This window comes from Panthera onca, chromosome B3 (assembly GCF_046562875.1).
Source record: "Panthera onca isolate mPanOnc1 chromosome B3, mPanOnc1 haplotype 2, whole genome shotgun sequence".
Lineage (NCBI taxonomy): Eukaryota > Metazoa > Chordata > Mammalia > Carnivora > Felidae > Panthera > Panthera onca.
In genome coordinates, this window is record NC_138344.1 from 85,742,053 (window position 1) to 85,766,640 (window position 24,588).

Here is a 24,588-nt window from a genome sequence, read left to right on the forward strand (position 1 = left end):
AGCAGATTATTGAGCTCACAGGGGGAGTGAGGCAGTAACAGCCAGTTTACTTATGTATTTATAATACTTACGTATTATTTATTCATTGTCCTCCCCCATTTAAACTTCTAAAGGACAGAGATTTTTGTCATTTTTCTCCACTGATTTATCCCAAGAGTCTAGAACAGTGTTTGCTACACAGTAGGCGAGCAATAAACAGTGAATGAATAAAAGAACCTTATATTCAAGTCAGAATCTTTGATAACTTTCTACCCACCCTCACCACCCAGAGCAAATCTTCTTCATCTTTTCCATCTTAATGACAATTCCGGTTGACATAGTTCCTTGGGTTAAAAATCTTGGAGTTTACCCTCACACCTCTTTCTCTCTCAGCTTCATCCAGTTGAATAGTAAACCGAATCAAGTCTACTTTTGTATGTATACCAATTTTAATCTCTTCTTCCCATCTCCACTGATACTATCCTAGTCGAAGCCACCAACTCTTATCTTGCCTATTTCAATAGCCTCCTAATTGTTCTCCCTGTTACATCTCACACCCTGCTACCATTTCTTCTTCACATAGCAGCCAGAATGATCCTTTATAATGACAAATCAGGTTCCATTACACCCCTGCCCCAAATCCTCCAATGGCTTCCCATGGAAGTGCTCACAAGGCCATGATCTAGATCCCACTCTGGCTCCAGCCTCTCAACTTCCCTCTGTCCCTCTCTCACGCTGGTCTCCTTTCTGTCCACGATTACATCCAAAATATTCCATGCTGCAGGGCCTTTACACTCACTGCTTCTCCACCCAGGGCTCTCTTCTCCTGGACATCCATACTCCACACCCACCTTCCTTCCAGTCTCTTTCAGAGGTACCTAACCTGCGAGACTTTCTTTGACCATGCTATGTAAAGGAGCAGCCTCATCACCATGATTCCTCCCGTCTTTTTACTTTATTTTTTCATAGCACTTACCACTTTATATGGCTATTTGTTTTTTGTCTCTATACTCCACTAGAACACAAGATCCATAATACTAGGGACTTTGTTTTGCTAAATTCTGTAGCTCTAGCATTTAGCAATTTTAGAATAGTGCCTGTCATGTTGTAGCCCCTGAATTTAAAAAAAAAAGGCACTGGGATGCCTGGGTGGCTCAGTCGGTTGAGTGTCTGACTCAATTTCAGCTCAAGTCATGATCCCAGGGGTGTGGGATGGAGTCTGCTTAAGATTTTCAGTCTCTCCCCGCCCCACCACCCCCTCTCAAAAAAAAAAAAGTGCTAAATGAATGAATTACTAATATTTGTCAAATGCTTATTAAATGTCAACCCTTTAAATGTACTATTTCACATAATCCTTAAGAGGCAGTAGGTATTATTAATTTATTTAGATGAAGAGATTGATACCCAGAGAAATTAAGCAATTTGCTCAAAGGCCTACATCTAGCAAGTAAAGAAGTCAGGATTCTAAGCCAAGTAGGTCAACTCTGGTCTGCACTTTTGTGATCTATATTCTGCTTACCTTGCTATGGCACATATGTACAAGTCATTCTAAGAGTTGTTTTCATGATAACTCCCAGAAAGGTATTCTCTCTTCCTTCCTTCCTCTTTTTTTTTCCTTTGGTTCTTTCATTCATTCATTCATGTGCTCACATGTTAAGCATGCAATTGGCTCCAGGGATACAAATTTGAGTAGGACTCATTCCCTACTCACAAAGAGCTGCACTGTCTAGAGGAGAAGGCAGACATATAAATAAATAAACAAACCCAAGATATGTATTTATTTTTTCTCAGAAAATAGAGATAATTTTACTCAAAGCTTTTTCCAGTTTGCATTAAACTGCAAAAAATTTTACTCAAAGTCATTGCCTAAATGTTGTGATCTGTTTATGTCAATTGCCCCAAAACATGTAAATACCATATTTTACATTTTTTTCCTTGCAAGTTGTTTCTGGTTCTTTGGAAAGTAGATGTGGTATAAACAGTAAATGACATAAAATATAAGTATTTCATTATTCCTTAAATACTTTTGATATTTATCATCAAGGCTTTGTACTAGATGCCATAAGGGATTATAAATGACATGGCATTGGCTCCTCAGTGAATTCCCAACCAAGCAGAAGGACACAGAAGCAATAAGCTCAGTGTAAGACGCCATCAAAAAGGCCCTCATAAGGAAAGTACAGCGTCTGATGTGCTTTCTGCAGAGAACTAGATTCTCTGGATGGATGTTGGGGATTTAAAAGCAGACATTTCAGTTCTAAGACCTTTATTCTTAACCATGTCTCTCTACTATGCTCACTATGAGGTCAGTACGAATTTGGCATTCATAAATGTTTCAACGTAGAAAATTCATCTAAGATATTTTAATGTAAACTTCCTAAATGCTTTGTCTTCTGTGGAATTATTAAGGGCTCTACCAATCCTATGAGCTTTCTCTGCATAGAAGGCGGGTCTTCAGGATTAAGCCCAGGTCTACTTCCTATTATATACCTCTGAGCGAATTACTTCTCTGTACTTCAACTGTAAAATGGGATTGATAGGAATATCTACAGCACAGCGATTGGTGCTGAGGCTCCAAAGATGATTAAAAAGCAAGGAAAAAAAAAAAAAACAACAACTAAGAGCAGTTAGTAAAAATGCAATAGCACTCAGGTAAAATAACTGAAAACTGCATGTAACAGTGTTAGGAAATATAGTGTATGGTTATATACAACTGTGTGTCCTTATTAGAGATAAGGGCTGGTCCATGATCCTGTGCAGTCTTTCCATTAAGTCTATAGTTCAGAAACCATGGTGTAGCAACACAGCTTCAGTGATTACTTGCATTTTTAAAATGTAACAGATATGATGAAAAACTGGCAGTATCTACTAAAGTGGAACATTTTTATTCTTAGTAATTCCCTCTCATCATTATACACCTGATGGAAATGTCCATATGTTCACCAAGAGACATTTATAAGAATATTTGTAGCAGTAACATTTGTAATTAGTAAAAACTGGGAGTTACCAAATACTCATCAACATAAATGGTAGTATCGTCACTCAACACTAGACAGCAGTTACCATGAACAAATCACAACTGCACAAAATGGGTGAATTTCACAGAAACAGTGTTGAGCAAAGAAGCCAGATTCAAAAGTGCACATACTCTGTGACTGCATCTAAAAGTTCAAACACAGTAAGAAGTAATCTGTGATGTTCCAAGTTAGGAGAGTGGTTTCCTAGGAGGTTTAATAATTAGATGGAGTTACAAGAGGGATTTCTGGGGTTCTTGTAATGCCTGTTTCTTGCTCTGAGCACTAGTCAGGTAGGCATATGCAGTTGGTAGAAATTCTTCAAACTGTACAATTAAAATATGTACTTAGTGTATATATTTTTTTAATTTTTTAATTTTAATTTAATTTTTTTTAGAGAGAGAGAGAGAGCATGAGTGGAGGAGAGGACCAGAGGGAGAGAGAGAAAAATTTAAGCAGGCTCTACTTTCATTGCAGAGGGGATCATGGTGCATGATCCCACGATCCTGAGATCACAACCTGAGCCAAAATCAAGAGTCGGATGTCCAACTGACTGAGCCACTCGGGTGCCCCAACTTAGTGTATAATTTTAATAAAACACTCCCTTCAAATGTTGTAGCTCTCCTCGCTGTCCTAACACCCAGGCCACGTGTTTCTTAGCTTTGTGTGTCCCTCCACACAAGGCCAACCACTCTGAGAATCCACCCAATTTAAGCGTTAAAAGTCTTTCCTTCTGTAAGCATGGCAGTAAAGAGTATTGTTGCAAACCACTCCTAGAATCAATGTTTTCTTTGACTATGATTAGCTCATTGGTGCCAGGTGTTCTGTGGGGCATTAAGACAACATTTTTAAAATGGCAAAATAATGAAAGAGGCATTTGATGCTAAAACAAGTAAATAGCTTGTCTTTATTTTCCAGAAACAACCTGCAACCACCCACCAAATTCTATTTTGAAATGTCATCAATGTTTGGGGCAAAAACTATCAACTGACAACTATTATTTATAAAAGGCCCTATAAAGGGTATTAAAGATGTCAGGAGTGTTTTATCTACTGACCTGAAACCTGTCTCAGACAGAAATGAAAATGGCTGCAGAGTCAACACATATATTTCATTTTGGTGCTGCATTTGAGGACACCTGGGCCAATGCTATGTGTTAAGTCAGTGAAAATGTGTAATTCACAGAGTAACTGAAAAAGCCACTAGACAGGAAGATGGATGGATTGAACATTTTCTGTGCCACCAAACGGCTAATGATCAGGTAAACACCTTTGAGAAAAACAAAATCCAGAATTGTTTCAGCCGTTCTCTGACCACCTCTTGCCTCTGGCATGAGCAGCCATTAGCCTGCTGTGGGCTCTTCCAGAAGACAGACCAGCTGCAGAGTCCCTAGGAGGTCATGTCCTCCCTCCCACCCTTTAGAGCCCACTAAATAGCTCATTAGAGGCACCTGCTGTGGAGAAACTGGCGCGGGCAGAGCCAGGATTCAAATCTTGATTCCAAGGTCCAATCTCCTAAGTATTACACCATATTGCTTCCTAATTTTAAAACACCTTTTATGCCCTCCTTCTAAAAAGAGGAATAAGAACAGGGGCAAAGCCAGAGACCTCATTATGATCCATACCCAACTCTTAGAAGTCCTGCCCTGGGTCTCAATCATTCAATGGGAGGCAGAGCTCCAGGTGACACATATTTTCCATAATCACTAAATCCACTAAGGTATATACTGCTCTCCAGAATGTTACCTTCCAAATTATTCCATCTAAGTAGCTGTCCATATATCTGCACCTCCTGTGTACATGTACACACACACACACACACACACACACACACACACACACACACACACCCCATGATTTCTGGAAGCAGCAAAGGTCAGAGAAGCAAGTCTTCAGGTTCAATCTCATTTGACTGACTTCCACAGGAAGCTCAGCCAGCTCTTCAAAATTAACTTATTGCTTTTGGTTCTTAGTTCCCATCTGTAGCCAATGTGGTATCTTGTTTGGTTTCTCTTATTTATTCTCTAAGAACTATGTCAATATCCATTCATTATGCTTTATTAAATAGCCATGATTGGATAGTATAATGATACACAAAAGTTTAAAAAAACAAGGTTTGTTACAAGCTATGAAACATAATACTGCATCTGTTAAGAATTGAGTTCACTTACCTAGTTATCATACATTTTAGTTTTTAAATACCGCACTTATGGATTAGATTTGTTTTATGTATATTTTGTAGTTTACATTCCCTTATGAATCAATACATTGTATACTTTTCATGCATACACATATATACATATGATGTAACTCAAAGTTAAGGTTTTTTAAAGCTATACATACAAAATCACTGCATGTGGAATTAAAGCATATTACACACAAAATGAAAAGAACTATAGCATAAAACACAGATCGAATGTAACTGACCTATATAAAACAAAGCATATGATCATTGTATCCCTAGAATATTTTCTCTTTAAGAAAAAAAAAAAAGCCAATTATCCACTTGTTGAGTAAATCACAATGCAGTTTTCTAAAAAAATTTGCTAGGCAATGATAGCTTTATTGCCTTCTTGGCTTCAGACCACCAACTATTCTAAAGATATTTAATTAAAAAAATAATAAACACCATCACATGAAATACAATGTCAAACAAACATAATTATATTCAAACATCTGAAAAATGCATAGTACCACATTTGGGAAGTGTGGACTTTTTCCATTGCCGTCTCATTCATGATAAAGAGCAGTCTTTGGCCTCCTTTTTGAAACTTTTTATAGTGTTTCTTTAAAGTTTATTTTGAGAAAGAGAGAGAGCGAGTGCACATGAGAGGTGGAGGGAGAGAGAGAATCCCATGCAGGCTCCAAAGCGGGGCTCGATCCCACGACCCTGGGATCAAAGCCTCAGCCAAAATCAAGATTTAGATGCTTAACTTACTGAGCCACCCAGGCGCCCTATAAACTTTTTACAGTATTTTTTATGTTCAATAAAAATCTCATTTCAGCATTTTATCTTGAAGTATAATAGCCCTATTTTTCTCTTTACCTCCAACTAATATACCCCAATCTTAAAATATTTTGTATGTGTATAACAGCATACAGATTCATGTATTTATTAAACAACTTGCTAAAATAAGGTCCCTGTGAAAGGTTTACTAAAATCATGCAAAACTAGGACTCATAAGAAGGGATCCTCTAGCACAGCTATTCAACGATTTGTTTTACTAGCTGGGAAAAACAAGAAGGCCTGCAAAATTCCATATTCTTCAAGTTTATCAACCTTAATTTCCTAAAACACTGCTCCAGAATCTCAGACAAACGCCAGATAAAATTATTTCCTTAATTCTGCTACTTCCTATTTTCTGCCACATTTTAATGTTTCTAAAATTGGGATTATTTTACAAAGGATATATATATTTCATGGTCGTCCGCCTTTTAAAAAATGGGCTATGCTAAATTGGTATCATATCTTACAAGTGATGGAGATTTAGAATCCCAGAAAATAATGAATATAGTATTACTCATGAAAGGGAACTCTGAATTAAGTACTTTTTAATTTGCCATTTCTTCCAGTAATACTTGTTAAGGTTACTATTCACCCTACCCAAATTGGAGCCCTTACAATCTCCTGAAACAAAGAAAAGGCATAATCCTGAAACCAATCAATTTTTTAACATATTTTTTTTCTATAGTGGCAACTAAGGCCAAGTAACTTTATCACTTCCCCATGTGAAGACACCAGAGAGTGATTTGGAGATTAGGAAGATAGATTAATAGAGACAAAGAAAAACTTACTGAGAAATAATGAGGTTAGTTGCCAAATTGACAGTATGAATTATCTGTTGTAGAGGGACTCTCTTATGAGATGACACATTATTATTCAAAGAACTGGCCATTACGTTACCTTGGCCAGACTACATGCACTACTGCCAGAAACTACTCATGCAAAAACCTTGGCTAAAAGCTACCTCTGATGGCCTGGAACCTATTTTGGCATTAAAAGCCAGAACTTCAGGCCACTCAGCAGAACTTGCCCAAGAAATCTATTTCTCAGTTAAAAAAAAAGTTCTTCTATCTTGATTTTACTGGCATGCTTTAAGGGAATAAATTATTGACAGTTAATTCATATATATATAATCACTCATCTTTTCAACAAAAGAAATATGAGGCACATTTAAAAATATTCCAAATTCAATTTAAAACTTTTACCATCTTAAAAATAAAATAAAACCTTTACCAACTCAAAGATTCTGCATTTACTTCTGATTATTTTAATTTGTCACGAACCACCCTCAAGTAAACCATCAGGCTAAAAGGACTGTCCAGAGTTTCAGACAGCCTAAAACTGACTGTTGGAAGATACCATGGATCTGGTTGGCCAGGCGCCTTTCTCATTGTTCCAAGTATCACTGCATGCATTCTTTGCTCCAAAACAAGAGTTAATTCTGCTAAGTTGCTGAACCAAATTCTTCGTATTTGCCTTAACTTTCTTTATCCAGATTTGTTTTAAAAATTTACAGGTTAGTCTTGATGCTGCTCTGACCCTACAAAAACCTGACAAAGGAGGTTAAGAGGGGAGGTGTCCAGCCATTGGAATGGAGGATGTGATGCCCAAAGCTCACATAATCTCAGCTACTGAAACCACATCAGTAGAAAGGAACTTCCTCTGCCATTGATTTTTTTTACTATTGAGGTAAAATTGGAATATAACATTTTATTAGTTTCAGGTATACCACATAATCCAATTTACGTATAGACTACAAAGCAATCACCACAATAAGTCTAATTACCACCCATCACCATACAACTCACATTAACCATTTTGGCTTACCCCCAACCCCCTTTCCCTCTGATAACTGCCAATCTGTTCTCTGTATCTATAAGTTTTGTTTGCTCATTTGTGTGGTTTTTTTTAGATTCCACATATAAGTGAAATCATGTGGTATTGTCTTTCTCTGACTTATCTGACTTATTTCACTTAGCATAATACCCTCAATGTCCATCCACATTGTTGCAAATAGCAAGATTTCCTTCTTTTTTATGGCTAAGTAGTATTCTATTATATATATATATATATGTATTACTCACTACTCACTATTACTCATTACTATTTATTATTACTATTCATTCCTTTCTCTCTCTCTCTCTCTCTCTCTCTCTCTCTACACACGCACACCCACACACACACACACAGATACATATATATCACAAATTCTTTATCCATTCATCCATGAACAGTTAGGTTGTTTCCATATCTTGTAAATAAAACTACAATAAACATGGGGTGCATATATCTTTTTGAATTAGTGTCCTCATTTTCTTGGATAGATACTCAGATGTACAAGTGCTGGATTATAAGTAGTTCTATTCTTAATTTTTTGAGAAACCTCCATACTATTTCCCATAGTTGAAGAACCAATTTACATTCCCACTGACATTGTATGAGGGTTCTCTTTTTCCACATCCTCCTCAATGCCTGTTATTTCTTGTCTTTTTGATCCTAGTCATTCTAGCAGGTGTAAGGTGATATCTAAATGTAGTTTTGATTTGCATTTCCCTGATGATTAGTGATGATGAGCATTTTTTCATGTGTCTGCCATCTGTATGTCTTCTTTGGAAAAATGTCTATTCAGGTCTTTTGTTCATTTTTTAATTGGATTATTTGGGGGTTTTGGTACTGAGTTGTAAAGTTCTTTATATACTTTGTATATTACCCCTTTTCAGATATATCACTTGCAAAATCTATTTATTAGGTTGCTTTTTCCTTTTTTTTTTTTTAAGAATTTATTTTTAAGTAATCACATTACCCAACATGGGCTCAAACTCACATCCCCAAGATCGAGTCACATGCTCTACCAACTGAGCCAGCCAGGTGTCCCTGTTGCCTTTTCATTTTGTTGATAGTTTCCTTTGCTATGCAGACTTGTAAGTTTTTAGTTTTATGTAGTCCCACTATTTATTTTTGCTTTGTTACCTTTGTTTTTGAGTTGAATCTAAAAATTCAATGCCAAGACCAACATCAAGGAGCTTAACGCCTATGTCTTCCAGAGTTTTATGTTTTCAAGACCTTACATTCAAGTCTTTAATCTATTTTGAGTTAATTTTTGTGTATAGTGTAAGATAGTGGTCTAGTTTCATTGTTTTGCATGTTGCTGTCCAGTTTTCCCAACACTGTTTATTGAAGAGACTATCCTGTTCCCATTGTATATTCTTAGCTCCTTTGCTGTAATCCAATGACCCTATGTGTGGGGGTTTATTTTTGAACTCTCTATTCTGTTCCATATTTCTGTATGTCTGGTTTTATGCCAATACTACAGTGTTTTAATTAACATAGCTTTGTAGTAATATAAAGTGTGATACTTCAGACTTTGTTCTTTCTCAAGATTGCTTTGGCTGAGTGTCTTTTGTGGTTCCATACTAATTTTAATATCCTTTGCTCTAGTTCTGTGAAAAATACCACTGGGATTTTGACAGGAATTGCAGTGAACCTGCAGATTGCCTTGGGTAGTATGAACATTTTAACAATATTAATTCTTCCAGTCCATAGGCATGGAATATTTTCCCAATTACTTGCGTCTTCTTCAACTTATTTCATTAATGTCTTATAATTTTTAGTGTACAGGTCTTTCACCTCCTTGGTTAAATTTATTCCCAAATATTTTATTCTTTTTGATGCAATTGTAAATGGATTTCTTTCTTAATTTCTCTTTCTGATAGCCCATTATTACTGTATAAAAATGCAACAGATTTCTCTATATTGATTTAGTATCCTGCTATTTTACTGAATTTATGAGTTCTAACAGTTTTGTGTGTGTGGAGTCTTTAGGGTTTTCTCTATACAGGATAATGTCATGTGCAAATAGTGACAGTTTTACTTCCTTTCCAATTGGGATGCTTTTCATCCCCCCCCTTTTTTTCTAATTGCTATGGGTAGGACTACCAATACTATATCGAATAAAAGTGGTAGGAGTGGCCATCCTTCTCTTGTTTCTCATATATGGCCTTTATAAGGTAGTTTCTCTCTATACCCACCTACAGAAAACTTTTATCATAAATGTTGAATTTTGTCAAAACTTTTTTCTGCATATTTTGAGATGATCATATGATTTTTGTTTTTCATTTTGTTAATGTGGTATACTACATTGCCCTGGAATAAATCCTATTTGATCATGGTATATAATCTTTTTAATGTATTATTGAACTCAGTTTGCTTATATCTTGTTGCGGATTTTTACATCTATGTTCATCAAGGATATTGGTCCATAATTTTCTTCTTTTGTGGTGTTCTTACCTGGATTTGGTAACCAGGGTAATGCTGGCCTCATAAAATGCATTTGGAAGTGTTCCTTTCTCTTCAGTTTTTGTTTTGTTTTGTTTTGGGGGGGGGGTTTGGAAGAGTTTGAGAAGGACAGGTGTTAAATCTTTGAGTTCATCAGTGAAGCCATCTGGTCCTAGACTTTTGTTTGTTGGGAGGTTTTTTATTGATTCAATCTACTTTCTAGCACTTAGTCTATTTAGATTTGCTGTTTTTTGATCATTCAGTCTTGGAAGATTATATCCTTCTAGAAATTTATCCTTTATTCTTAGGTTGTTCAACTTGATGGCATATAATTGTTCATACTGGTCTCATGATCCTTTGTATTTCTGTGGTTATCAGTTATAATGTCTCCTTTTTAATTTCTGATTTTATTTATTTGAACCCTCTCTCTCTTTTTTTTTTCCTGGTGAGTTTAGTTAAAGGTTTGTCTATTTTTTATATATATTTTCAAAGAACTAGCTTTTAACTTCATTGATCATTTCCACTGTTTTTTTTTTTTTTTTGTCTCTGTTTTGTTTATGTGCACTTTGATCTTTATTATTTCTTTCCTGCTACTAACTTTGGGCTTTGTTCTTCTTTTTTTAGTTCCTTTAGGTCTAAAGTTAAATTATTTATTTGATAGTTTTCTTGTTTCTTGAGGTAAGACTGCATTGCTGTCTTCCCCCTTAAAGCTGCTTTTGCTGCATTCTATAAATTTTGGAATGTTATATTTCAATTTTTATTTGTCTCAAGGTATTTTCTGATTTCCCCTTTGATATCTTATTGACCCACTGGTTTGTCAGTAGCATGTTGTTCAATCTCCATGTATTTGTGACTTGTTCAGTTTACTGTAATTGAATTCTAATGTCATGCCATTGTTGTTGGAAAAGATGACTGGTATGATTTCAATCTTCTAAAGTTTACTGAGATTTGTTTTGTGGCCTAACATGTGATCTATCCTGAAGAATGTTCCTTGTACACTTAAGAGGATGTATAGTCTGCTACTTTTGAATGGAATGTTTTGTATGTATCTATTAAGTCCATCTGGCCTAATGTGTCATTTAAGGCCAAGAATTCTTTATTGACTATCTGTCTTGATGGTCTATTCATTGGTGTACGTGAAATATTGAAGTCCACTACTATTATTATATTGCTGTTAATTTGCATTACATAGTTAGGTCCTTTATTGGAGGCACATAAATATTTACAAATATTATATCTTCTTGTTGGATTGACTCCTTTATCATTATATAATTCTCTTTTTTGTCTTTTGTTTAGTCTTTGTTTTAAAGTTTATTTTGTCTAAGTACAGATACACCAGCTTTTCATTTCCATTTGAATGTAATTTCTTCTTCTATCCCTTCATTTTCAGTCTTTGTGTGTCCTTAGATCTGAAGTGAGTCTCTTGTAGGCAGCATATAGATGGGTTGTCTTCTTCTTCTTCTTCTTCTTCTTCTTCTTCTTCTTCTTCTTGTTCTTCCTCTTCCTCCTCTTCTTCTCCTTCTCCTTCTCCTCCTTCTCCTTCTTCTTCTTCTTTTAATCCATTCAGCCACTCTATGTCTTTTGGTTGGAGAATTTAGTCCATTTACATTTAAAGTAATAATCAATAGGTGTGTACTTACTGGCATTTTGTTAATTATTTTCTGGCTGTTTTTATAGTTTTTGTAGTTCCTCTCTGTGCTTTCTTCTCTTGCTCTCCTCCCTTGTGGTTTGATGACTTTCCTTAGTGTTATGTTTAGATTCCTTTCTTAATTCCATCTACTATAGGTTTTAATATTATGATTACCATAAGATACACATATAATAATCTGTTTACATAGTAGTTTATTTCATGTTGATAGCAACTAAAGTTTGAGCACTTTCTAATGACTACATTTTTATCCCAACTTCCCTACCCATGTTTTATGTTTTGGTGTTATATTTTACATTTTATTTTGTTTTATATATCCTTTAACTTATTATTATTGTTATGGTTAATTTCACTAATTTTGTTTTTCTAATCTCAATACCTGTTTTATAGTGACTAATCCACTACCTTTCCTATATGTTTGCCTCTTCCAGTGAGATTTTTATTTTCATGTTTTCTTATTGCTAGTTAGTGCCTTCTCTTTTCAGCTTAAAGAAGTCCCTTTTAACATTTATTGTAAGGGTGGTTTATTGGTGATAAACTCTCAGCTTTTGCTAATCTGGAAAAGTGTTTATATCTCCTTAAATTATGAATGATTGCCTTGCTTAGAGTATTCCTGGTTGGAAGTTTTTTCATTTTAGCACTTTTCATGTCCTGCCACTCCTTTCTGACTTGCAAAGATCTGACTGAAAAATCAGCTGAAAGTCTTATGGAAGTTCCCTTATATGTAACAAGTTGTTTTCTCTTGCTGCTTTTAAATACTTTCCCTTTAACTTTTGACATTTTAATTATAATGTATTTTGGTGTAGATCTCTTTGGTTTATCTTATTTGAGACTTTCTAAGCTTCCTGGATGTAGATGTCTGTTTCCATCCTGACTTCTTGGAAGTTTGCAGCCATTATTTCTTCAAGTAAGTTTTCTGCCTTTTTCTCTTTCTTTCTCTCTTCTCTTTCTCAGACCCCTAAAACACTTGATGTCCTGTTAGCTATATTCGCTTTTTAAAATTTCTTTTCTTTTTGTTTTTCTGTTTGGATCAGGATGCTGGTCCATTGTTCTGCTCCATCCCGTCTGCTATTGAACACTTCTAGAGTGTTTTTCAGTGGAGTTATTGTATTCTTCAGTTTAGTGACTTCTGTTTGGTAGTATCCTTTTTTTAAGAGAGAGAGAGAGCACACACATGCGTGCATGAGTGGGGGGAGGGGCAAAGGGAGAGGGAGAGGGAGAGAGAGAGAATTTTAAGCAGGTCCAGTGCAGAGTCCAACATGGGCCTCAATCTCATGATGGTGAGATCATGACCTGAGCCAAAATCAAGAGTCAGATGCTTAACCAACTGAGCCACCAAGGTGCCCCTGTTTGGTACTATCTTATATTTTCTATATCTTCTATCTCTTTGTTGAAGTTCTCATCGTTTCATCCATTCTTCTCCTAAGTTCAACAAGCATATTTATGACCATTACTTTTGAACTTTTTATCAGTGAGAGAAATAAGTCCCCCAAACCCCAAAGGCTGGGGTATCTGATGTGGGGTACAAACTCCTCAGTCTTCAGGGAGAATCTCCATATTTGTGAGATCCCTCCAGATTGTGGGTCGCCATGCTGGAGGTGGGATTTTTGGTGAAATCCCCTCTCTGCCTCTACTTCCCGTCTCAATGTAGTTCTTTTATCCTTTGTTGTAGAAAAGCTCTTTAGCTAGTTTTCAGGTCTTTTCCAAAGGGAACCAATTCATATGGAGCTGTACATTTGGTATGTGCATAGGAGGAAGTAAGTTCAGGATATTCCTAGACCTGAACCACTCTCTCCCTGCCACTGATTTTTAACTTCATCTTATGACAACTTACCACAACCATCCAATCCACCTACTAGAGCAACATCCCATAATTTTAACCACCTGGTGTAATGCAGGGGCTTTACAAAGAGATACAGCTTATCATCAATTAGAAGATGATGTAAAGAAGGGAGAGATGCTTTGATTAAATGCTATTCTTTTTCTTTAAATTTTTTCCCTCAAAGTTTTATGTCTCAATTATTTTATGGTGTAGTTAGGTAAAGGATTGTTTACAACACAAAATAATTTTATATGAAAAGCCTACAAATATATTTCACTGCTTCTAATACAACATCTGTTTTGTGTGACCAAAGAAATCCAGTAAACAACAAATTGAAATGGAAGACAATCTTAGTCCAAGAGAGTAATTCTTTGCAGAAGGAAGTGAATGGAGATAAAACATGCAGCAGGAATCCAGGGCCCAGGAAAGCATGAGCACAGCAGGGCAAACATAAGCCTTCTCTTAGTTCTTTCCTTTCCTCCCATACCTGCTCTTGTTTCTCTCTTTTCTTTTCCTTTATCTCTCACCATTGGCTGCTCAGAGCCAATATATTCACTTACCTCAATGGCAGGCTTAATGCTCTTCCTTGGAACTAAGGGATAGTGAGGAATAAACAACTTAGTTTGGTTTTGTAAGAATAATGTTCACGCAGAAAGATCTGGAAAAGAGAAAAAGGAGGCTTCCATTTGTCCCTAAATGTTATCTTACCATAATTGGTGACATCTCTGGATTAGTGTCTAAATGTATTGAAAATCCTCTGACTCATTTGTTGCCCACTAAACAACTTTTTTTTCACCCCAGCAAAAACAACAGCCTCGCCATAGAATGTTCAATTAACGTTACTGATAGATTGATGTCCTGACGTTACCTCTCAGTGGTCCAACTAGTTCAGGCATTACTGTTTAAAAGACAGGATAGGACAGGCAAAATCAACCATAAATCCATGTTATAGATCATGAGGAGAGACAGGACTCAAGAAATATATCATAGCTTTGTAGGCTTTAACAACTTAAGAAATTTAACATAGTGTGAAAACTGTCTCTAGAGCTCAAATAATTGTCTAGTCTAGGTGGAATAAGAATTAAAAACTTGGTTTGAATAGAATGGTAGGAGAAAACTCGACTTAGAATCATAACATCTGGTTCCAATTTTACTCTGCCATTTATTACCTGTGACTTGAAACATACTGCCTCCCTTACCCTGAATTTCCTTATCTGAAAATTGAGAAAATTCAAGTACATATCTAATAGGTATTATTGTGAGGATTTAATCAAGTGAACCACATGAAAGCTAATGGCACAGTACCTGAAATGCAGTAGATACTCAATAAACATACTACAGAAATAATTTTCCCCCACTGTAGTTGTGTGCTATCAACTTAAAATCCTTTTTGAAGGGGGAAAAGAAACATTTTCTTTCTGATATGGCTATTGCCTGGCATCTGCATTGTTTGAAATATTAGGTCTCTCTTATCTCCTATTGTCATATGTACAATGCTTTGAGATTCATTTGCATGATTTACTGAAGACCTACTTTCTTCCTCAATAGGCTTGCAGTCTAGCAGTAAAAGAGAAATGCATATTATTATAACCTTGGGTGTATGTGTAATTGCCACAACAAGGCAGGCTGGTGGTACAATGGCTGCAGCAGGGAAGAGGAGGGGGTATAAGGGTCTGAGGGAGCCGGGGAGGCTTTGGGGAGAAACAGGACTAGGACTTGGTCTTCAGGGTCAGAGAAGGAACCCGCCAGACGTGTGAGAGAGAAGAGAGGTTTTCCAGATAGAACCTAAAGAAATATCCAAACTCTAAAATATTTTAAAATATTTAAAATGCTCTTTTTAAGTGTGTCTAAATTCTAAATTCATATGGTTTAAATACCCATATGCAGTTACTCATAATTGTACACATTTTTCTCTGTGACTCTAACTTAGACAATTTAAAAGGCAATAGAGATATTTGTCTGTTTAGATGATGAGAACTTTATAGGAATAAGCAATGATGGGAATAAATTGATAAAAAAAATTATGTCAAACAGGAGTGCCTGGCTGGCTCAGTCAGCAGAGCATTTGACTCTTGATCTTGGGGCTGTGAATTCAAACCCCACATTGGGTGTACAGATTACTTAAAAAATAAAATCCTTAAAGAAAACAAAAAGAATTACATCAAACATTCTACTTTTACATACTTGTGTTAACTGGAAGATGACACAGGAGACCCTTGATATTTGGTGTGTGAAAATGCCTGTAGCGGTCCTTAGCTTTCTGTCAAATCACAGTTTCATCCAGGGTCAAATCATTGTCATTATTATCATCACAATCATCATAGCAGCCAATACTTGTATGGTTAAATACAGTGCCAAATACTGTTGCGAGCGCTTGGGAGTAGAAACCCACTTATTCCCAAAAATGAGGGAGGAAGATCCCATGGCCTTTTCAATTTTGCTAAAAATTTCTTACTTGATAAGGAAATTTACATTGGCCAGAGCATTCCCAGCACAGATTTACAAACCATTTCTTATTTCTCTGTGAGGCATAGGATAGGCTCGGTTCCTATACCTGAATCCTGGTAAAAAAAAAAAAAAGATCATTTTTCATAGGCTTTTGCACCCTCACTTCATATCATACTCACTGCTTAGCTCTTAGGTCTTTCTCCATACCATTTTCACAAATAAACCCAATTTTTACCGTTCACAGGAGGTATAATATAGTGATGACCTGACTGGAACAATCAAGTTGCCCTGAAAAGCTGTTGCAGGGTAATCAGATGGGCACACTCCCTGACTAAAGTGATTTGCTCCCATGCCATACAAGCACTTCAAAGCCATGCTTCAGTAAAATGACAAATTAGTACCTGTCAGGATTTTGGGACCATGCACGGAAAGTGAGATCAAGGATACTAAATCCAAAAGTCTGTTATCGTATAAAATCGCTGAGGTTAGAAGACAGCATGCTGTGTAGTCTATATAGTGAGAAGATAGTTGTGATATTTAGGGATAAATTTTGAAAGCCACTGCTATCAAACTTTTCTTATGTTATCTTGATGCTTCAAATGTGTACTTTTTACATATAATTCACATGTTTCCTCACACTTGAAATGAAGCTACTATATATGAGAAGTTTAACACTGCAGCTCTACCTCGACCACCCTTAAAATGAGATGATTAGGAAATCAGAAGCTAAATTATATGTCTACGTACTAATATGCCCACAAATAGTATAAACTGTACATGCACAAAGCAGTAAATAACTCTTAATTATCACAGAAAAGTTAACCTCAGTTTCACAGCGTTAATAGAAATAAGTTTAGTATTTTTTGGAATTTTGATAAATTTTAGTCAAATTCTGACTCTGGTTTCATGATCCTACCATTTAATACATGTGACATTTTTAGAATAGCATCTGCACATGTGTGGTAGCCAACTTTCCCAATTTTAGTAATAGTCATTTGGCTTGAAGGACTCAATTTTCATAGTAGACCAACCACTTAGGACATTCAGTGTAAAACAACAGCTCTTGAAGTTAGAAGGGTCACCACAAAGAATCTACAGTGCTGAGCTGTGTTTGGCTTGTCGTTCCTACTGTCAGAATGACAAAACTGATTTGATCATAAATAGTTTCAAGAAGGCCAGTGTGCTTTGGGGACATGCCAACTTGGTCCAACCACTGTGAACTTGCAACTCTGAGAGCACAGTATCAGACTTCTTGAGGAGGGAAGTGGTGGAATGTGGAGCTCAGAGTCTAGCTAAACAAAAGTTAAATTGCTTTTTAATTAAAAATATATATACTCCAGGAACTCTAATAATTTGAGTTGTATTTGAAAATAACAGCTTTAACAAATATGATTTTTAAAGACTTCTTGACATTCAGAGCTGCTATTCTGTGGGTGTGAAATAAAAAACCAGGCTTTATCCCACTGAAATCTGAGAGGCAAACAGCTCATTTTAACTATTCATATGTCTGTGTTGGCTTTACAGATAAAGATCAACTCAACGGCATTCTAGAAAATTAGTTGTGTCTAATCCCCAGTGTCCTAGTTGACATTTCCTTTATTAATAGAACAGGATACACATGGCTGTGGTCAACCTCTTACTGGGTCTGCTATGACTGCTGTAGCAGCCCGCAAAGTATAGCCTCTCTGTGAAGTACATTGGGCTGCTCCAAGGGAAAGAACTCTTCATGAGGCTTCTTGTTAACCTTCTCCATTTTAACTATCATGGCTTCTTGAGCATTTGCAAGTTTTTCAAGTCTTTTAATATATAGGTAACAAAACCAGACATTAAACATTGATTTCTAAAATACCTTCCAAGAACTACCTTTAATATTTTGTTAATGTATAACTTATACAAGCAAAAGCATAACTGTTAGTTTTTGTAAATTATTTAACCCTCACTCCAACCACTCTCCACAATCTCATAGCTCATCCAATAGCAAACAAAGAGATAAGTGATAATTAGGCCTCCATTTCTTTCCTTTATTTTTTTCTTGCTGTCTACCTTCTTTCCTTTTCTTTTTTCATTTTTTAATTTCTCATTTTCTTTCTCTTACATATCTGAATGTTATTTTGCTTTTCCATTTCTACAATCCTTTTGTGTATTTTTCACATAAAAAAAGCAAATGGAATGGCTAATAAACATACGAAAACATGCTCAACATCACGGATCAGGAGAAGGTAAAGTAAAATAACACCAAGATAACAATTCCCCTTTCAGACTGAAAAGCATAATATAAATTGTTAGAAACCAATGTTAGGGAAATTGACATGCTAATATATGGTTAATGGTGCAGTTCCTTTCAAGGGTGGCAATTTCTATCTCAATTCAAAATGTACATACCTTTTGATGCAGCAATTCCACTTTTTAAAATCTATCCTACAGAAACACTTGTAAAACTATGTAGTGATATACATAATAATGAACATGTATGAAATTGTTGATTAAATTATGGTATAGCTATACTATCATGCAATTTTAAAAAATAATCAAGTAAACCTATATTACAGATATGGAAGAATTCCCATAACTTGTTTTTAATGAAAAAGAACAAATGACGGAATAATATTTATAGTATGCTCTTTCTTTTACTTACAAACACATACATGCATATGTACTTTTGATCCATATGTTTAGTTGTCTACTTAAAATATTTAAGCACAAATATCTCAAATTTAATGTCTCCAACATTTGACTACTGATCTTTTCCCCAACACTGTCCCCTATCTTACTAAGTGACACATCTATCATTTGCTCATTCAAGAAACCAGGACATCTTCCTTTTTTTGTATTCTCCACCTCCAATCCAGTCCTAAACATGTTTCAAATCTGTGCACTCATCATTGTTCCACTTCCATTAACCTATTTTCGTCTCCATCAGTTTCACCTGATTTTGTCAATAGCTTCCTATTTATTTGTTGTCTTTTCTAATCCTTTTTATGGATTAGATCCCTTTTGAAAACACAATTTGGATCATGTCACTTCATGCCTAAAACCCTCATAGTATCACTTTGCACTTAGAAAAATCGACTCTCAACAAACATGAGACTCTTAAATATAGAGAACAAAATAAGGGGTTCCTGGAGGGGTTCTGGGTGGGGGGATGGGCTAAGTGGGCAAGGGACATTAAGGAAGACACTTGTTGAGATGAGCACTGGGTGTTATACATAGGGGATGAATCACTGGAACCTACTCCTGAAATCATTACAGTGCAATAATGACTGCTAACTAACTTGATTGTAAATTAAAAAACAAAAAAAAAAAAAGAAAAAAGAAAAATCTACTCTCTTTTCCTCAGCCTACACAACCTGCTTTATCTCATCACTGATTACCTCTCCAGCCAATGGCATTATTATTGTAACAGCAATAATAATATTATTGTCAAATATTTTCTCATTTAGGTTTCAACAGAACTGTTTAAGAATTAAACCTTTAGGGGCACCTGTGTGGCTCAGTTGGTTAAATGTCTGACTCTTGATTTCAGCTCAGGTCATGATCTCACAGTTTGTGAGTTTGAGCCCCGCATTGGGCTCTGTGCTGACAGCACAAAGCCTGCTTGGGATTCTCTCTCTCTCCTCTCTCTGCCCTTTCCTCCCTCCCCCACATGGTGTCTCTCTCTCTCTCTCTCTCTCTCTCTCTCTCAAAATAAATAAATAAACTTAAAAAGAAAAGAAAAGAAAAAGAAGAGAAAAGAAAAGAAAAGAAATACGACCTTTAGTAACTACTCTGAAGATAGCTGTGAGTTTATCCCAGAATCAACCACTTGAAAGTTATCTCTTGTCCAGACCTGTGCAATAGCCTCCTTACTGGTTTCCTTGAGGTTTCCTGGAGGTTCCCTCCAATCTATTCTCCAAACAGCATCATGAGCATAGGTAATATATTCAAGATATTCCTTTGCTTAAAAGCCTTCGACGGTACAGACTGACCTGATCTGGCCCCCACTCAGCTCTCCAATCTTATTACATGCCACTGTCCCTCGATTAATATACTTGAGCCAAGTGGCCTCTTCTCAGTTTCTCAAATACACCAATCTCTTCTTCATCAATTTCTTCTTCATATTGGATTTTTCTATGTCCCTCCCTGCCTGAAACATTTTTCCTTCCACGTTTTATACAGCTGGCTCCTTCTTATATTTTCAGTCTCAGCTTAAATGTCACTTTTTCAGAAAGTCCTTCCTTAACCATTAAGTAACCTACTCTTATCTTTCTCATTTTGCCTTACTAATTTCCTTTATATTACTGGACACAAGTTTAAATTGGTTGTTTACTTGTCTTCTGTCTTCTTAACATTCTGGAAGTTCTATGCAACATACCCATAATAGAGGCATTGGTAGTGGGAGCTGTGAGTCATTCCTGCAAAGTCAGGAAGACCTCTCAGAATATAACATTAAGTCCTGAACTTAAGGGAATGTGCAAGGAAAGGAAATGAGGAAGGTCATTCCAGGTCAAGAGGACAATTGGTGAAGCTGGACAAAAGCATGTAAAAGGATGTCAAATTCCCAAAGACTGTATATTTGGGGCCTAAGGAGGGAAACAAGGAAAGGGCCTTTGAGGCTGGATGGGGGCATGAGGCAGGAAAAATGGATACAACCAGATGCTGAAGGACTAAGGAAGCTCTTCTTGTCCTATACATATTGGAGAGCCCTAGAAAACTTAAACAAAGAGTGAAATACTCGAATTATAATTCAAATGGAGTAAGAGGAGAAAATACTAGAGACTATCTTCTTTTCTTCTCTTTAATTTTTTTAATGTCTATTTATTTTTGACAGAAAGTGTGAGTGGAGGAGGGGCAGAGTGAGAGGGAGACAGAGGATCTGAAGTGGGCTCCGTGCTGACACCAATGATCCTGATGTGGGGCTCGAACTCACAAACCATGAAATCATGACCTGAGCACAAGTGGATGCTCAACCAACTGAACCACCAGGCACTCCGAGACAATTTTCTAATAAACAAATCTGTAGCAGGGCACCTGGGTAGCTTATTTGGTTAAGTGTCCGACCTGGGCTTAGGTCATGATCTCACAGTTCATGAGTTCAAGCCCCGCATCTGGCTCTGTGCTGACAGCTCAGAGCCTGAAGCCTGTTTCAGATTCTGTGTCTCCCTCTCTCTGCCCCTCCTCGGCTTGCACTCACTCTCTCTCTCTCTCTCTCTCTCTCTCTCAAAAATAAATAAACATAAAAATTTTTTTTTGAAATAAACAAATCTGTAGCCCCAACTCTCATTAATAAAGATATGCAATACTGTCTAAAACATGAGATGAAATAAGTATAGTTTTTAAATAAGATGAATATATAGGAAAAAATACATGTAAATATGTATAAATTCTAATACATTTTATGAAGTTAACTTTTTAAAAATAATGTAGTTTGGAAATTTTCCAAAGGAACTAGCACCAAAACTGTGACTGACTTTTATCTGGCAATGTAGCTAGTTTATGGAGCAGGAGCAGAGTTATTTGCCCTAAATAATAATAGAAAAAAAAATGAGGCTTATAATCCATGTGTCACTCTGGTAAATTTTACATAGTAAGGTTCCTGGACTAAGAGAAAAACAAAAAAAAATTCAGGATACTTGTATATAAAGAAAAGTCCTGAAATTGAAAGGTTTTTAAAAGACTTGGAAAATACATGAAACTCAATATTTTCCGTTTAGAAATTCATCCAATAATCTGGAAAAGAAAACCTAGTAAATATGAAAAAGGTCACTTTTTTAAGAAAAAATCAGTTTAGATATGACCTGATTTGACCCCCAAATTCCACTGGACATTCTGTTACTGAGTAATTAGAACTATACAGTGGACTTGTTCAATTTGTTTGTACTATGTAAAATTGATTTTTTTTCTTTAATACTAAAATTTGGTCCATCTGTTGGGAAAACAGAAAATGTTCTAAATATATACAAAGAGTGGAAATGCTTCATTCCACTGGCTGTATCCTGTGGTATATGCATTTTCATCAGTATGTTTGTCTTGCAGACAAAATGAATATCAGATGGTGGTTTTGAAAAAGGGCAGACCTAACATGAGGTGATTAGTTTCAAAAACAGATTTTTATTCTTGATAAATTATTACCAAATACAATCATCTGTTGATTGAGGATATAAAACAGATTGGTCATACTATAACCCACAGGTTAAATGAAAAACGGAAATAATAAGTTTATTTAACATGGTCTTGCATTAGGTTCCCAGCAGTACAAATCTAAGGCAAATAATTAGATTTCCAATTTAAAGATATACATTTGTTAAGCCAGACATTTCCTGAGGTCATCTATTTCTCTGTTGGCTAGTCTCATTGCACTGGCAATACATTTGGGACATTTTCACTTAGAACTTTATATTACTACCTATACCTTGCACATTACTCTACTCTGATCAAGCCAGTATTGCAGTTTGATTCAGGAATAATGCAGAGGGCAAAGCACTGATTGTGATGAGTCCTGTCTGCAAATTAGATTCAAACACACTGTTACATAGACTTAAAGAAACTAATGCCTTAAAAATAAATCCCTGAGAAAAAAATAAAGAATTCACTTAGAGACAACTGGTAAACCAAACAAATCTATCTTATACTAAGTTAATGGGACAACAAATATAGTACACTCAATTTCTTAAATATCCACTTTCTTTTTTCCATTTAATTTTATGGTGAAAAATAAAAACTTAAAAGACAGCTGCTCTGATCAATAGTATATCTTATTTTTACTGAGCACACTCCCCATCCCTCCTCCTCCTCCTCTATTTCTTTAGCAATTTACAGCTCTGCTATGTAATGTCTCTCCAGGGAGCAAAGAATCCCATTACAGATGATTCCTCTGTGCAGACTTCAACTCTGTAAATCAACAGGCTGAGCTCTCTAACAGATTTTAAATCCCTTCTTGAGTTAGGCTGGGACAACTTGCAAATTGGTGGGGCCGGAAGGAGGAGGAGGAAGGAAAGTTTGATACCAAATAAGTTCCAGGAAAAAGAACCTACAATATAATTTGTTTTTGTTTTGTTTTGCTTTTATTAATTTTATCCAGTAACATTTATGCCTGATACAGAAGAGGGAAGGTCCAGAAATATCAGGGACTGAAAAAGGACATCCAAAGGAGATTTTCTCCCCAGAAGAACATTCTCAAGGGATTCTAACAAACCCAGCAGAGTGTATCAGAAGCATAAAGTAATAAGCTGGGCTAATGCCTTCTTGGAGATAAGATTTCTACGTGGAATAGAGCACTTTAAAAAGATAAAGTTGTATGACAAAGGTGTGGGGCGCTATTTTTAAAACAAACCTCTGTAAAATAGATGGCTCATAGGGAATTTATTCTCTTACAGAGCTTCATATGCCTTTATTACTCAAAAAAAAAAAAAAGAGAGAAAAAGAAAAATCCTATAAAATCCATTGATATTGTGAAAGAATTTTGAGAGATCACCATTATTTTCTGTATGGTGCAGGTCTCACTTAAAATAATCATTAATAATAGTAACAACAGGATGTAAAGCATGGTTAATTACATAAAAACATATTTTAACAAGAATATTACACATACTATGCCAACACTTATCACATTAGGAGATTGACTCTTGCATATTTCCATTATTAAAAATCCAACATGATGTTTTAAATGTTCCTTATAAAAAAAAGTCATACTATGTTCAAGTTGAACCAAGTGTTTATTGAAATAAAATAGTGAGAACATTAGGGACAGGGAAGGAAGTTGAATATTCCAAACCAGATTGTTTCTGAGGGTCAATCCCATATAAGACACCATCACCTGAGTTTAGCAAACGTCTCTTTTATTGTTATTATCAATATGTAAGATAGATCTCTGCCTCTCTCTCTCTCTCTGCCTCTCCTTAATCTCTTCCCAATTGTGTACCAGTTGTCCTAAACCAACACTTCATCTTTCTACCTTTTGTCTTCAAATTGTTTTACTTTTTAACTTTTTCACTCAGTTGCTTCTGTGACCAGTACCCCAACTCTGCTCTATGTTCACTTATTCCACTCATGTTCAAATTGTTACTTCATCTTGTCCATCATTACTTTTGTGTTTCTCTTATTTTTAACGTTTTTTTTTTTTTCTCTTACCATCATCCTAGTACCAGGATTCATCTCCTCTACCCTGGATTGCTACTATTTCATTCTGTCTAAACTTCTTGCTTTGAGTTTTCCCCAGATCTTTGGTCTATGCACAGAGTTCCAGTTAATCCTCCTAAAACATTACTCTAATCATGAATTAATGAAATCTGGAATCTGAGATACTTGCCTTTACTGAGTTTTATGATCTCAGGGAACAAACTTTGACTATGACCAAACATTCTGAAAACAAATGTCATCTGTAAAGGAATGAGAAAATGAATGGATTGGGACAAGTCATTTCT

General features: G+C 35.8%; 1 protein-coding gene and 1 long non-coding RNA gene across 18 annotated transcripts in view; both read right to left on the reverse strand.

The window, feature by feature from the left end:
- SLC25A21 (solute carrier family 25 member 21) overlaps positions 1-24,588 on the reverse strand; it is a 481,661-nt gene that overhangs the window by 319,425 nt on the left and 137,648 nt on the right. The window lies entirely within an intron of this gene.
- Positions 14,073-24,588, reverse strand: part of LOC132669569 (uncharacterized) — a 138,320-nt gene continuing 127,804 nt past the window's right edge. For 2 of the 16 annotated variants that reach the window (XR_013556141.2, XR_013556142.2), the window contains 3 exons: positions 24,474-24,543; positions 16,197-16,302; positions 14,073-14,399 (listed from right to left, as the gene is read on the reverse strand). This is a non-coding gene — a long non-coding RNA (uncharacterized LOC132669569). The remainder of the gene's footprint in view (positions 14,400-16,196; positions 16,303-24,473; positions 24,544-24,588) is intronic. The other 14 variants (XR_009606177.3, XR_009606181.3, XR_009606179.3 and 11 more) reach the window with 12 other exon arrangements.